We start from the raw sequence: 16,473 nt of genomic DNA on the forward strand, positions 1-16,473 counted from the left end.
TCCGTCTTGGGAGACGGTTCGGGAGACACAGGGAGTGGAGGGCTGTCCCGGGTGTGTGTGTGTGGGGGGGGGGGACATGGAGCAGGGGGATCAGTCGGGGCACAGGAAGCCAGGAGGGTCTGTCTCGGGGGGCTATGACGGGGGGGCTGGGGGCACACAGACAAGGGGGGTCTGTTTCAGGGGGCCATGTGGGGGACACACGGGGAGGCACACAGAACGGGGCTTCCCGGAGGGGCACACGGAGCTGGGGGGGTTTCCCGGGGGGGGGGGCACACGGAGCTGGGTATCCCCAGAAGGGCGCACGGAGCCTGTGGGGGTCTGTCTCGGGCCCGGGGGAGGAGAAGCTCCCGCTCCCTCCTCCCTCCGCGGCCCGGCGGCGCAGGGGGCGGGGCGCTGCGTCTGTGCGCGCGGCTCTGCCCGGCCCCGGCTCGTTACTCAGCGGCCGCGGCTGAAGCAGGAGGCGGAGGCGGCGGTGGCGGTGAGTGCGGGGCCGCGGCCTGTCCCGGGGCCGCAGGGGGAGCCCGGCCCGATTCGGCGCAGGGGTGGGCCTGACTCGGCCGCTCCGTAGATGTTGGGCCGGGGGTGGGGTAGGCGATACCGGGCTGGGGGAGGGGCGCGGCGCCAGCACAGGGGTCTGTGGGGGCGGGGGCGCAGTGTGTGGGTCTTTGGGGGAGGGGCAGCAGGACGGGTGCAATAATGTTCTGGTGGGGGCAGCTGGGGGTGTGTGTACCGTGGGGGAAGGGCAGCTAGTGGAGATGCATGCAGTGGGGAGGGATGCAATGATATTTGTCTTATGGGGCTGGAAGGGGTAGGTGTAATGGTCCTATGGGGAGGAGCAGTTATTGGGGGTGCATTGCAAGGGGGTGGAATAATATTTGGTTGTTGTGGGGGGAGGGGCGGCTGAAAAGAGAGAGCTGCAATATTTTTGGGGGGGAGGGGCAGCTAGTGGGATGCATGCAAAGGGTGCAATGTTTAGTTCTTATGGGGGTGCAGTAACAATAGTGGGGGCAGCTGGAGGGAGAAGTGATCATAGTGGGGTGAAAGAGGAGATATGGGGGACAGTGGTGGGAAGAAGGGGTGCCAGAGGCCGGGACCTGTACACATGGAGTTCTTGTTGTCAGCCCTTGATTTAGGGACCTTCATCATCTGTTTAGCACCTTACACCCCTCGTGCATTTTGTACATAACCAGTAGCAGGTGGATGGCTCTCCATAGCTGTGCTGGGCTGTTGTTGCATGTGGACTGGGTGACATACTGGGGACCAGGAGAGGATATGTTTGAGGGTGGGAGATATGGGGATATGTTTGAGGGTGGGAGAGAGAGGAGGAATATCTCTTTGTTGGTCTGGAAGTACAAGCATAGCTATAATGCACAAAAGTGGGACTTTTCTCCTTGGGAGTAAGGTAACCCAAGCTCAAGCTGTGGAAGGATCTTCTCTCATCTTGCATACCTGCCCTGTATGTAGGCTTGGCAGAATTTGATTTTTTAAATATAATTTTGACACATAATATCAATTTTATTTTAAAGTACTTCGATCGATTTAAATGTTCACAATTGTGTGAAATGGTGGAGGCTGGTCAGACAATAATTTAATGACTGTGGACATTGAGATTCAAAAAGTTACAGTTTTATAGCCATTAAAACACAAATTGTCAACATCAGGCCAGAATATACAAAGTAAACATCCTTAAATCAAACTCTAATAAGTTCTCAAGCAGCATTTTTCTTACTTGGCATATCTGTAAATTTTGGAAATATCTTTGGTTGGTTTCTGTGTCTACAGTAAAATCAGCAACAAGAGTCCTGTGGCACCTTATAGACTAACAGACGTATTGGAGCATAAGCTTTCGTGAGTGAATACTCACTTTGTCAGTGTTTATCAACATTTACAGATAAAAATTAATTTTTATCCAAACCTACTTGTATTTTATTGTAAGTTTTTTGGGGGGAAAGAGGTTTGAGTTGCTGTGGAGTGTAGCAATTTGAAATGAATGAGATCTGTAACAGCATTCCAAATCACTGCTTTTGAAAAAATATCTTTTTGTTCCTCTGGGATATTTGACTTCCAAAGACAGCTGCTTAGGGAGTTTGGCAGTATTTTTTGTCTCTTCTGCATTTTAATCCTGATACTTTTTGTCAAAAGTGAGTGAAGTGTTTTTTTGCAGCTTTTCTGTTGCCCTCCTCTAGTTTCTCTTTATCTCTAGTAGTGTCAGAATTGACTCTGAAAGCTTCTGATTTCTTCAGATTTCTCTGTGCAGTGTTTCCATCAATGCAAAGTGTAAGAGTCTGTTAACTGGTCTCTGTTAATAAGCTGCAAATGTGACTCCCACACGCCTTGTTTCTTCCCAGTTATGGTGGCATAGTTGGGTTTATACAGTCTTGCTGAATTTCAGTGTTATATAGAGCGGCCTTGCAAAAGTATTATGAATATTTTTTCAGCCCAGGCAGAATATCTGCTTACCTAGCCTGACCATAATTATGTAAACACAAATGATGTTTTACTCACCCATCTAAAGAAATTAATTGCTCTAGGGCAAGTGTGTGAGGCAGAGTTTTGCAAGCTTGTATTACAACTTGGTTTTATTTAGAGGTTTAGAGATTACTTTTGGTAACAGTCTGCGATTAATTCATTGAAAAACTCGTTTAATATTCACAGTTGTAGGCAAATGCACTCCTCTTTGGGTGAATCGGGTGTTTAAAACATAGTTCTGTAGCCTGTTTTATTTTGGTTGTATAAACTGACTATTAAGGTTTTACTCCTGTTGGCCCTGCAGAGCCAATTCAGCAATGATAGGATGAGCAGGATTCACTTCTGGTTTGTGCATCATCACTGACAGAATTGCTAACCAGATTTCTGACTGTAGAATCTTCATTGCTGATGATTCAGGAGCCAGAAGGAACCCAGCTTGGCTTTCAGATTCCAGGTCAGTTTTCAGGGTTGACAATTAAGACGGGGGTGGGGGACGACTGTTTTTGTATACTGAGCAAATTTGAACTGGAGTTGCTGAGAGAGATCAAATGTTAAACCTCACAATGCCATTTTTTAGATTCACTTTCCAGAGTAGGAAAATGATTCTAAAAAAGGCACAAAAGGGTTTTCTAGGAAAAAGTACAATTTGTCAAACATGCTAATTTTAGGGAGCAGTGTTTTTGAAGCTTTGTAGAAATGCATGTACAATTTATTTGGCAAATCTATTAGGTGGACTTGCTTATAAGGTCAGGTATCTTATTTTAACAAATTTAATCATTATACAAATAAAAGCTGTGTTATCTGGCACTTTACCAACCAGAAAGCTCTAGAAACTGGCATTTCTGATATCTCCCAATACAAATCTTCAGTAGGGTTGCCATTAAAAGTCTGGTTGGTGTGGGGCCGGCAGGCTCCCTACCTGACTCCACATGCCTCCCCCGAAGTGGTGACATGTCCCTTCTTCTTTTAGGCAGTGGAATGGCCATGGGGGCTCTGTGTGCTGCCCTTGCCCTGAGCGCAGGCTCTGCAGCTTCCATTGGCCGGGAACCACAGCCAGTGGGAGATGTGGTGCCTGCAGGCGAGGCAGCACACAGAGCCACCTGGCTGCACCTCTGCCTAGGAGCCAAGGGACGTGTTGGCACTTGTGGGAAGCTGCCCGAGGTGAGCGCTGCCTGGATACGGCACCCCGAAACTCCTCCATTGCCCCAACCCCCTGCCCTGAGCCCTCTCCCGCACCCAAACTCCCTCCCTCCATTTGTAAGTGTAACTCTTAGTTAACTGGAATTTTTGACTAACCGGAACCCCCCATTCTCCCAACATAATTATGCAATGTTTTGGTTCTCCATCTGGAATACATATAACAAGTTTAAGTTACTTTCATGTCTTATGGGTGGCATGTGTTCTGCAGCGGTTCTTCAGCTACAGAGATTAGATTTTGATGTGGCTGTTTTAAGCAACGTGTTAATGTTATAGAAGCATTTGGGATTGTAGTTCTTTCCATCTATTCAACGTCAGTTTGCTACCTTTGATTCTCAACTATAAGTACTATTTCAGTTCTTACAGACTGTTCTACAAGATGTGTAGAGTGCACATTGAACTTTCCGATTGTGAATGATCAGATAGTGTTGTGTTCATATATCACTGTAATTATGTTTTTTTTTCTTTTAACATCTTATTGGTGGTATGTTGAGACAGTTTAGTATATTTCTCTTAGATTTGATCTCTCCTAGGTTGTGATGGAGGGGGTCTCGTGTTGAGTAGAAATGTACTGTATATTCTTTGACAAATTATGCTGCTGACTCTCTTTTTGGGCCTAGGTGCCCTTTTAAGAAGGGGTATAATATATTTAATCTTCAAAATAATATCTACTATTACTAATAATATCTATCTATTGGTTATTAAACTGAGATTTTAAAAATCCAATTGAAACTGTGAATGCTTCTTGTTCTGCATTTATCTCAGCTTGGACAGTGAAAAATCAGTGACATTGTTTACACTCAGTGTTCTTAATACTGGGACATTAGGCTTTCAAACACTGCAAGAAATAATTTGTTAAAAGCAACTGTTTCCATTTATGCGTCTTTTTAAGATTTGGGAATGCTTCTGTTGGTTGTCTTCGCAAAAGTCTGAGCTAAAGTTAAATTGACACTACCTCTTTAAATGCATTGTCTGGCAAGCCAGAAATCTCAGTTGTTCTCTCTTGCAAATCTTCTCTTTTTAGCAGTGAATTTAGTGTTAGTGAAAGATAACATGTGAGGTTGGTGGCCTCTGGAATGCTTCAGGATAGATGTACCATAGGCAGCCTCATTACTTCCCCCTGCACTACTCTGTTCTGCTGGTATACCTCAGTGAGGTTATGGAAGAACCCCCTTTAATGCTGAGAAGTGTTCGCTTTCTAATCCCACCATAGAGGTCAAACTGAAAGTGTGGTGACTTGGACTAGGAGAAACACCTGTTCATGTCATGTAGGGAACTGAATATTGACCTAGAACAGATGTGAGCTCGTGACTTACGGCTTGTCTGTACAGAGGACTTTTACTGATTTAGTTGAACCAGTGCAAACCTATGGGTGTACACCAGTAAAAAACTGGCTGTGTGTGAAGCTAAACTGATAGAAAATAGATTAAAATGGATATGGCTGCCTGTCTACAAAGCTGCACCGATGTAAGTAACTTGGTATAAAATCACTCTTTAAGTTAAATTAGTGCAATTTTGTGAGTAGATCAGCCTTTGAAGTGAAGGGCTCCCTATCTCATTACCAATACCCTGAGCCATTTTAATTTGTTTTGTCTTGAAAAACTTCACTGAAAGTATGTTAATCTTAGAATTTAAGAATAAGGGTACGTCTTCACTACCCGCCGGATTGGCGGGTAGCAATCGATTGCTCGGAGTTCGATATATCGCGTCTCATCTAGACGCGATATATCGAACCCCGAATGCGCTCCCGTCAACTCCGGAACTCCACCGGAGCGAGTGGCTGTAGCGGAGTCGACGGGGGAGCCGCGGACGTTGATCCCGCGCTGTGAGGACGGGTAAGTAATTCGAGCTAAGGTACTTCGACTTCAGCTACGCTATTCACGTAGCTGAAGTTGCGTACCTTAGATCGACCCCACCCCCCAGTGTAGACCAGGCCTAAGTAACAATCACCAGAAGCTTTGGCAGAGTTCTTTTGCTCCCAGACTTGAGCAGTGGCTGCAGGGTGGCATGTTGTTAGTATGTGCCCCTGAAGTAGAATAAATTTGGAAATATTTGAAACAAAGTTGGGGTACAATCAGAGGGAAATCTTGGGGAAATTATCCTTGAAAAGGCAGAGAATTCCTCCTTGTAAAGCTGCTATGCTTTTATAATAGTTATCTTTAGGGTGTGATGTTTGTGCTGATGTGTCTGTTTACATCATCCTCATTTATCTCTATGGAAGAAAGTAATTTAAAATTGATCCAGATTGTCTTTGCGGAATGTTCTGGATCAGGAGGAAACTTGTCTATAAAGAGAATTATAGTTTTTTTAATTCTTCCTAGGGAGTACTGTACTACTAATAGCATATTTTAATGGTATCTTATAATATTTAGAAACTGATAGTTAAGGCCTCCCTCCAGGGAAAGATTTCCACTGGAATTCCAGTGGCAAGTCATCTTTATTTAATCTCTTCCTCTAATATCTATGCATAGTAGATAACCTTAGAGACACTGCCTTTCTCTCTCTTTGCCCCACCCCTGGCATGAAATATGTGACTCAGTTTATCTACTGGAATCTGATTCTGTGGTTCATGGGGGCATGTTGACAATAAGATGGTTTGAAGTGTTCAGTTCTTGCAATTTATTGGAGGTAAATATTGATGACTGCAGCTCCAGATGATGATGTTCCTTTTAATTAAATGGAACTATAATATGGAACTGAAGGGTATGCCCAATGTGCTCTGTTTGTATGTTCAGTCTGTATTATCTCTTTTAAAAATGAGGTGTTTGTGTGACTTTGCATGTTCCTATGAGAACTTCCTATCTATGTAAAATGCAAATGTATTGAGAGCTGCTTGATATTTTCCCCTTTCTCCAGGCACAATCTATTTCTATCTACTTTTGAGTTGAATGTGGGTGAGAGCTGTTGCTGACTAGTCAGTTTGCAGACGTAGAGTGCCATTATACAAATGGGCACTGCATGGCTCTTAGAGCTCCCGATGTTTGACTTGGGTACTATAGAAAACCCAAAGACTGTATATCACCTTGTTTGAGGCTGGTAAAAAGGTAGCATGAAGGTCACCTTCAAAGGAAAAACAATTGAAATTATGTTCTTTATGATCTATAAAAAAGGCCTTGAGGGTTTGTTCACTAAAATAAACAAAAAAACAATCCAGGTAGTTCTATCTACTCTTTATTGGAAATTCAGGTCTCATTTATCCTTGAAGATTCTATGACGACTTGAGAATTAGTTTAACTATGAGATCACAAGAGAGTGAAGGTTGAGTAGTTGAGAACAGAATTTTTAGACTGTTAAACTGTTTGCCTTTCGGGTTTGTTTCAGTGGTTTTTCTGTTAAAACTTGTTTAACTTTAGCAATTAACATTGAGTAGAAAGGAAGTCTGTTAAGATGTGAGAGCACACAATGCAAATACTCTGAGGGTATGTCTATAGTGCAGTGTGAGGTGTGATAGCAGCTCAGGCAGACACATACACACTAACACAGTTAAAAATAGTCGTGTAGATGTGAGAGCACATGCTTCAGACAAAGTAGGTGTCCAGGGTCCCCAGCATGCATGTACAGCCCAGGCTGAAAGCCTGTACTGCCACATTTACATGGCTATTTTTAACCCTGCTAGTGCGTATGTATCTGCCCGGGCTGCAGTCATTCCTCACGCTGCAGTATAGGCATCCCTGAGACATCCACAAAGTTCTCCAGTAAAACCAGAGTTAGCATTGCTGATGTTTTTGAAGTTAAATAATAATAAAAGCAGGAAAAAGAACACATTGAAAACTTTCGGAATGCCTGTATACATCATAAAAAGACAGACAAAAAGGCACAGTCCCTAAATCCATGTAGGATAAGGTTAAAAGGCACCCTGAAAAGTATAGGCTGCAAGCAACCTGGAAAAGAGAAAGTATAGACTTAGCCAGAGGTGTCATGCTGTGGAAAAAAACAAATGAACACTTAAGGCCCCTGGGCTGGGGCAGCAGTATTCCACCCTCCACCATCTGTAGCAGACCTCTCATTGCTACCAATAATATTCTGCAATCAAAGATTGCAGGTAGAATATGGCTCTGAAGAAATTCCTGTGCTTTTTTTGCAACAGTGTTACACTGTTGACTCATATTTAGCTTGTAATCCACTATGACCCCCAGATCCCTTGCCTCAATATTCCTTCCTAGGCTGTCATTTCCCATTTTGCTTGCTGCAAACCTCCCTAGCCTTACCTAACAGTCCTGGATTGGATTACCCTATCTGCTGGGAGAGCAGGTTACTTATCCCTGTCTCCTAACACTTTTAGTCCTTTGTCTCAAGTCACAGTCATGCTGTTTTCATGTATACTGTCCCCACCCCTGGTTCAGCTGAGGGAAAGCGGTTGTGGTCAGATGAATAATTTCCCATCTACATCCAATAGATCCCTTGCTGGTACTTGTTAAAAGTTAGTAGTCTGGTTGTCCATTGTATCTCCAAGGTATCTGCATTCACGTGTTCACAATTCTTGTTCAACCATTCGCCCAACCCAAACATATCTACCTGATCTGCACCCAGTCAATTCCTTGATTATTTCTCAGTCTCTGGGAAGAAGTTAATACCTTGCTCTCAAGTAGGTAGCAGTACAAAAGTTAGTGAGTAAACTGATTCAAACATAATTTTCACAAAAATAATACAGAAATTTCTCATGTTCTTTGCACAGCCAACATTATCTGAATGTTTCTGCAGAAATGATCAGCAAATATTAATTTTGATTTTTGAACCAGCATCATTAACACCTTTACTTAGAAAAATGGGGCAGGTTATACCTTTTAGTGCTGTTGCTTCAGACAGTATCTGCAGACTCTGCAAAACAGCACTGTCTGGTCATATAAGCAAGGTTATTTTTGCAACCAGATGGGCTAGATGCTTTTTTAAAATTGAAACATAAGATCTACTAGATGCAAAATTGTTGTAGTGACTGGATGAGTATATCAAGGCATACCAATCTCCAGGCAGGAGTTAGAAACCCATTGCTCAAATCATAGAGGAAGGAGCTGAACAGTGCTCCAGTTGACCATTTATTTCCAAAATGGCTACTCTAGAGCAGGACCCAGATGCTGCCCTAGAATTTAAGAAGCCTTTTGAAGGAGGAACATATTGGGAAGGACTCTGCTACAAAAGGAGGGACTCTGTGACTGATGGAGTCTGAGAGATGGAACAGATCCATGACTACTGCTGAAGTACCTATAAAGTGAGTGACTGAGTTGTCAGACACCTGAAAGTCGGGAGCCTGATTTGAAATCCCTCTTGCACTGTAAGGGCTTGGCTATACTTGCAAGTTACAGCGCATTAAAGGAGCCCCGGGCGCACTAGCTCACTACCTGTCCACACTGGCAAGGCACATAGAGCACTCTGATTCCACGGCTAGAGCACTCCTGGTACTCTACCTCTGCGAGTAGAATAACGTTTGATGTGCCCCTTCTGGAGCACCCCAGTGTCAGTGTTAACGAGGTGTTGCATTACTGCGCTCTGATCAGCCTCTGGAAACGTCTCATAATTCCCTTAAGTCAAGTGGCCACTCGTCATTGTTTTGGATATGCCCTTTGAAAGCTCCATTTGACAGCCGGCATGCTTATCTGCTCCGAGACAAAGCAACCATTACTGTGGAATGCTGTGTGTGAGAGAGAGGCGAAGGGGGAGTTCTGCTGCTGTCTGAACATACAAGACAGCATGCTGACATGCTCTCAGCCCCCCAAAAACCCACTCTCTCTCCCCCCCTCCACATACACACAACACACTCCCTGTCACACTCCATCCCACCCACCCCCCATTTGAAAAGCATGTTGCAGACGCTTGCATGCAGGGATAGCTACCACAATGCACTGCTCTCTCTAGCTGTTGCAAGAGCTGCTAATGTAGCCATGCCAGTGCACTGTCAGTTGTCAGTGTGGACAGACTACAGCGCTTTCCCTACTGCGCTCTACGAAGGCTGGTTTAACTGAAAGTGCTCTACATCTGCAAGTGTAGCCATGCCTTAAGTGTGTCCTTTCTGCATGTAACTTGTATAAATACTTCTTATACACTTTTACAATGACACAACACTCATCCCAAAGTGCTCTATAAACTTAACTCACTGATATCCAAACAATAATATATGTTACTGTCTGTAGAATGAAACCCAGAAATTCTCCAAATACTGGCACCCTTTATCTTAAGTCCACCACTCTACCCTAATGTATTCAGCATTAATAATGGACTGTGGCTGATGTGTATAAGATATCACAAAATAATGTCTATCAGGTGTTACCATTACCTTTTAAAAATTTTTTTGTAAGCTTGGGAAAGATGTTTTTTATTTCTGTGTACAAGTTTTGTTATAGTGAGGCCTACCTCTTCTATTAGTGTGTGTGAAGTGGGGTGGGGTAAGTTTACAGTGTATGAGATCAACTGATTTATCTAAACTATGTACATCACAATATATTAATCTTTCTAACGGTTTTAAAATAGAAAATAGTGTTTCTAAGCTTTTGTCTTCCCCAATGGTTATTGGACAAAGATACTGCTAATATTCCATAGTGTATTTCAATCAACCTTCATTGCATATAGGCTTAGCAGTAAAATGATAATCCTCACATTTGTGTTGCCTGTTTTGTTGTACTTTTGCAGTTGCATAGATCTAGCTTGATGTGCGACCACACTAGATTCTTATTCATCTCCTCCTCTTGGGTACCATAAACTAATACCATAATGGATATTGGCAGAAAATGTAACTTTAAATTACTTAATGGTTGTGATACTACATACTAACTCCTGAGTGTGTACATTTCAGATGAAGAAGGAGAAAAACATTAATTCTACAGCACAGCTGGATGGCCTAATCATTGTAATTATGGATTTGTGTGTGTGGCTTTTTTTTTTTTTTTGTTAAAGGCCATATACATACCTCTGGCAACTCTTTTTATTTAATTAAACATATTATAGAAAGGATTACAGCATACAGTACAATAGTGACTAATAATAACTTGTCTGTAAGACCAAGATTTAGCTTTTAAAATGACAATAGCTTTGCAGTAAGGCCGTAATGTGTATATGTAATGTGTATATGGAAATATATATATTAGGATAGCATGTTGTGATGGCTGAGGTGCTTCCATTCTACGTCCTGTTCTCTAGGGTGGGTGGGTGGGTGTGTTTATTCTGAAATTTCTCGTGTTTGTCTTTCTACACAAAGGCAATGGTGTTGTCTAGTTCAGTTTAATAATAATTTGACAACTTTTTGTGATAGCAAATCAAAGTGCTCATAAAGAAATGCGTTGGGGTTTTTTTGTTTTTTGTTTTTTTGTTTTTGTCTTTGCTGTAAACTCTTAACACCTTCCTTGTAAAACTTCAAACTTTGTGTGCAGGTGAGCCTGATTTGGTCAGGTGCCTGGAAAGTTCATTAGTTTAAGACTATAGTAGGACTCATTTTAAAAAAGCACTGCTAGACAGAGCCACCAGCGACAGGTTTTTAAGCCTAATTATAAATTATTAGCCCTGATGCTTGGCAATATAACTTGTCCAGTCCAGCACTCAGGTACACTCTTGAGTAAAATGAGTCATGTGTATGACTTTTTGTACAGATTGGGGTCCTGATTCCTAATGTATACTGTAAGGGAAAGCTGAATCTCTTCCAATGGAGTGTGTGTAGACACTAATTCCCCCCCCCCCCCCCCCCGACTGGCAGGTCATAAAATCACATCATTTATTATTATTAACTTGCTTTTTCTTCTTCCTAGCCCCAACCTCCCACTTCAATTCCAGCATTATTTCAGTGGTAACTGTGTCAACTCCTAGAACTAAACACCAATATTGTGACTGTATGTTACTGGCAAGCCTGGAACCCATCTTTCAAAAGTTATTCAATTGAATATCATCTAATTCCATCAGTTTGAAATCTGCTGCTGAAATCCATGAGGAAGCTGTGCCCCACTACCTATCAGATGTAAACATGGTTTGAAGGAGAAGTACAAATGGCTGCAGAACCAGTGATTCCCTCTTCCTTCTCCCTTCTAAGCCTCGTCCAGAGCTAGCGATCAGAAATGGGGTTGGCGGAACCCTGGTCCTTGAAATAGTATGGTTATACAAATGTTACTTAGACATAGCATAGTTACAGAAGTTTGAAGATGGTACATATACACATGTACAAATTGATGCATCAGGTAAAATAAACTACCTGTAACCAGCCTTTCACTCTGACACACACACACCCATGGTGCATTCACACACTGGCTTCTTTTTGCTTTATTTAAAAAAAAAAAAAAAAAAGCTTTATTTTTTGTTTCCTGCTGTACAAAATGTCATGATTAGGCCCTTGTCCTTCTCCATTAATGATACAGAGTTCTGATCTTGTTCTGGCTTTTCTGGAAGCAGTACTGCCTTGCATTTTTTTTCACACTTGTCACTGTAGCATGTGATTTATCAAATACTGATGGTTCTTCTAACATGTGTAGCTAGTTACTAGGTCTTCCCTGCTAGGACAGAGGGCCTTAGGGAGGAACAGAGCAATCCTGCTCTGCTAACCCACAATATCATCCTTTAGTAGTAGTTCCTATTTTTAGACCATTATACTTGGGCAATGAACTTCTATAAAACATCTGAAAAATCAAGACCCTTATCTTGAAGTTTACTGTCTGACTCAAAATTGTGCCTGTTTGTACCACACTATGGGAAGCCATGACGGATTAGACAATGAGAAGATTATTATATTAGTAGTGGAATTTGTTGTTAGTTTATAAGGCCCTAGTGATAAATACCTTAGACAAAAGAATTCATGGAACACTAAAATATCTGAGAGGCTTATATTACTAAAGTACAAATTAACTTATGAGAAGTAATATTCACAAACAGACTTAGCTGACAAGTTCCAAACTTGCATTCTAAGCTTTCATATTGGTTTCTGCAAGCAACTTTGATTTAAAATTAAGATTTTTAGGAATTTCCTTTTATATTTAAAATGAACTGTCACACCAATATTTAACTTTTTAAATCTAAAGTCCTTTCTCAGCTATTTTATATCTCCATATTTCTTGCAGTGCTCTTCTGTCTCTCTGCTCTCTTTCATTACTGAGAGGTTAATGCCTATTCCAGATCACTAGATGAGGAAGCAGACAAAAAAGCGAAGAGATGAGAACCTGGGATTCTATTTTTTTGTTCTGCTACTGACTTTTCTTAACACTTTGAGGCACATAGCAGTTAAGTGACTAAGCCAACTTCCTCCTCTTTGAGATAGGGGTAAAAATACCTGGTAGAGTGAAGGCTTCGTTTTCAGTGTTGTGCATCTCCTGTCAGAGGATATTAAAGTATGATTCTCCCCACCCCTAACACTAACGCCAGTATAAAAATTGTGACATCACCAACATTAAATATATTTTGACCAGCGCCACTGGCCATCCATTTTACTGCTCCTCTCTTCAGCCTGCTCACTTCCAAGTCAGTGAGGCCTGAAACTGCAGGTGAAATGTAAGTCTGTGCTCTGTATAAGCAGATTTCTTGAAATGGGCTAAGACTGATTCCTAGCGTATTTGCTTTCCATATTTGTGCAAAAGACCAAACCTAGTAAACCTCTTGAATTTGGTGCTATAGGAGAAACCACTCTGATAGGGTTTCTTGTGTATTTTGGCAGTCAGGTTTAGTCAAGTGCATACTTGTTCGACTGGCTGCCAGTTTGCCTATTTTAAAGTCTATTACTACTATGTCAACAGTATAGGGGTTATCAGAGAACCAGTATCGCCAGGTTTCAGAGTAGCAACTGTGTTGGTCTGTATCTGCAAAAAGAACAGGAGTACTTGTGGCACCTTAGAGACTAACATTTATTTAAGCATAAGCTTTCGTGGGCTACTGTCCTCTTCATTGGATGCATGCAGTGGAAAATACAGTAGGAAGATATATATATACACACAGAGAACATGAAAAAGTGAGCGTTACCATATACACTCTAATGAGAGTGATCAGTTAAGGTGAGCTATTACCAGCAATATCTCCAGGGTAAACTTGTCTCATATTATATGACTACAAGTAATGATCCTGCACCTAAAGAGTATTGAAACAGAGGAGTGACCGGGTTTTTAACTTCTATTACGAAAGAACAGAAATGAGGAAAGTGACTTCGAAAACTGTTTTTGGTATTTTCATTTTAAAACTATAAAATCAAAGGAATTACAAGTTAGGGCTGCATCTTCATATGCTTGGGTGCGTTTTATAAATGATTGGATGTGAATTCTGCACAAGTAAGAAGTTCCACTCAGCTTTGTGTCAATCTTGTATATTCTGTGGTTTCAAATGCTTAGAATGGCTATTTTATAGGTGCAATTTTTCATCTTTGCTGTTAGCACTTCTTAGGCAGCTGGCTTGAACATGTCTTGTCTTTATTATTATTAATTATTTATTTATTTATTTTTAATTCTGAAAATTGAGCAAATCCACTATATTTTCACAAACTTTCTGCTTGTACGTCTTCTGAATTTTGGGGATAAGGTGAAATATTGCTGTTACATAATACTACAGTGACATAAAACTGAGAACCTGCTTTGCAATTTAGTACTTTTGAGTAGTCAACAACCATATTTAACATTAAAGCTGCCTTGAAACACCCATCTAACTTATATTTTTCACTCTCCTCCACCCTTTGGCCCTTTATTTGGGAAAGGATTAAGGCTTTGGAAGACATCTTTTTCCCTCTCTTGTTATCCTGTTATTTCTATAAGAGAATTTTGCTAAGAATAGTTTTTTATCCTGCTATCCTAACAGCTCTTTTGCCAAACTGTAGAATTACACTTGTTGTTGTCTTTTGATGGAACCATTTTGATCACAGCTTGTGTGACAAAACCGACCTGCAAAAAATAGTTGGCAAGGTTTCATTTTGTACCTTGTGATAATAGGATTCATCAGAGAACCATCTGTGGTGAAGTCTCACTGGACAATATACTGTAGTCCTATAAAGTGTGGTGCAATAAAGCATTTATTTTTCTGACTCTATAGTTGTAGGACTTTTCTCTTCAATGATGCTTGTCCCAGAAAAGTGGCATTTGTGAAATGGTTTTAATTTTTTAATTCAGGACACATTTGAAAGTTTGCAAAAATACTTATTTAGGAAAAAGACATTTAACGGTAAAAAGACGGTAACATTTAACAAACAGCTGGTAAGCTGTTGATTGTATTGTGTTTTGTAAACTATATACCTTTTCAATATCCTGTTGACGCAAGGATTTTAAATAGTCTTTAAACTAAATGAATTGCTTTCTTTTCCATCTTAATTGTTTCAGTAGTTTGTTTGAAAATCAGCTGTGCTGTTGGCTAATCTGTTCTTAATTAAGTTTCTTAAGAATACAGAATATTTTAAGAGTAGATCATTCCAGCATAAAACCCCACCACAGTAGGTTTCAGTACTTTTAATGGTAGGCTCTAAGGAATGAGAACCTAGCTGCAAACCTTTGTTTATACTAGAGAATTTATTGTGAACACCAACACATGGTCCCCATAGCACAGCTGTAATAAACCTAATTCTAAAGTGAATCATGACTGAGGCTATATTTTAGTCATGGATATTTTTAGTAAAATCATGGACAGGTCAGGGGCATTAAACAAAAATTCACGGCCTGTGACCTGTCCAGGACTTTTACTATATATCCCTAACTAAAACTTGGGTTGGGAGTCCACGGGTACGGGAGGGGGGAAGAGGGGCGATCTGAGGGTGTCACGTGTGATGGGGGAAGGCGGCCCAGGACCCCCACTGGTGCTGGGGGGAAGGGGGGGCAGGGTTGGTGGTGCTGGCAGGCTCCCTACCCAGCTCCAACTGGCGTGTCCCTGCAGCTCCTAGGGGAGCTCCGCAGCCCCCATTGACCGGGAACTCAGCCAATGGGAGCTGCAGGCGTGGGCAGTGTGCGGAGCCCCCTGGCCTCTCTGCCTAGGAGCTGCAGGGACATGCTGGTGGGAGCTGGGGAGCCCGCCCTGCCTCTGCCTGAGGTAAGCGCCAGAGCCGGGCAGCCCCCAAGCCAGCACCAGCTGCTGCAGAAGTCACGGAAAGTTACGGAATCCGTGAAGACAAGCAGCCTTAATCATGACTTGCTACTGTTTTTTTTCAATATCTAATATACAGTACCAGCAGTGTTCATTGTTGTTCTTGTGCTCCTCTATGCCTCTTTCAAAAAGTATATTCTCTTCAGTTAAACTAGAGTCACGGAATGGCCATGTAAACTCACCAGTCCAGATCTGGACAGTACACTTCAACTATTGACTGTGATGAATGATGTTGAAAAACAATTACTCACCTATCAAAATAAACCTTACTCATTGTAGATTAATAGGATATTTCAAGGTTGAATGAAATGTCAACAGAACAGCTACAAGCCTTGGATTTTTAATACTAGCAAATTATACAAAACCTACCTCATGGCATTTTAAACACATGTGACAGTGGTTTTGCCCTGGAATAATGTGCCGGCTGCCTAGGCAGTGGGAACTTCAGAAGGCACAAGGCTTTATATACACATTAGTGCTTTACTTGGACAAGATACACACAATGTTCTAGGTTTCACCTGTTGTTCTCCCCCGATTTCAGCTTACTTATCTGCTTGTCCATATCCCTCTTCCTCTAGCAAACATGGAATTTTAAATTTTCCTGTGGGTGATAGCATGTACATGTGTGTACTTCTTGCTGCCTTTATTCAAAAAGTGGGGAAGTATATGGCAGAGAGAGAAACAGATGGTTTAGTCCAGGAGTGGTAATTTAAAAAAAAAAAAAAAGTTGCTCCTCTCCTGCTACCTCCAGGCTAAGAGTTTTAGTTCACTTTGAACCAGGCAGATCTTTGAAAGCTA

The 16,473-nt window shown here is 41.7% G+C and overlaps 1 protein-coding gene across 2 annotated transcripts in view; it reads left to right on the forward strand.

Annotated features, from left to right (window-relative positions):
- Window positions 1-440: 440 nt before the first annotated feature.
- MAPK8 (mitogen-activated protein kinase 8) overlaps window positions 441-16,473 on the forward strand; it is a 147,188-nt gene continuing 131,155 nt past the window's right edge. The window contains exon 1 of one of the 2 annotated variants that reach the window (XM_045024414.1): window positions 441-478. The gene's annotated coding sequence lies outside the window, so the exon portion shown is untranslated. Of the gene's footprint in view, window positions 479-523; window positions 543-16,473 lie in introns of those variants that run through there. The other variant, XM_045024415.1, reaches the window with a different exon arrangement.

This window comes from Mauremys mutica, chromosome 7 (assembly GCF_020497125.1).
Source record: "Mauremys mutica isolate MM-2020 ecotype Southern chromosome 7, ASM2049712v1, whole genome shotgun sequence".
Lineage (NCBI taxonomy): Eukaryota > Metazoa > Chordata > Testudines > Geoemydidae > Mauremys > Mauremys mutica.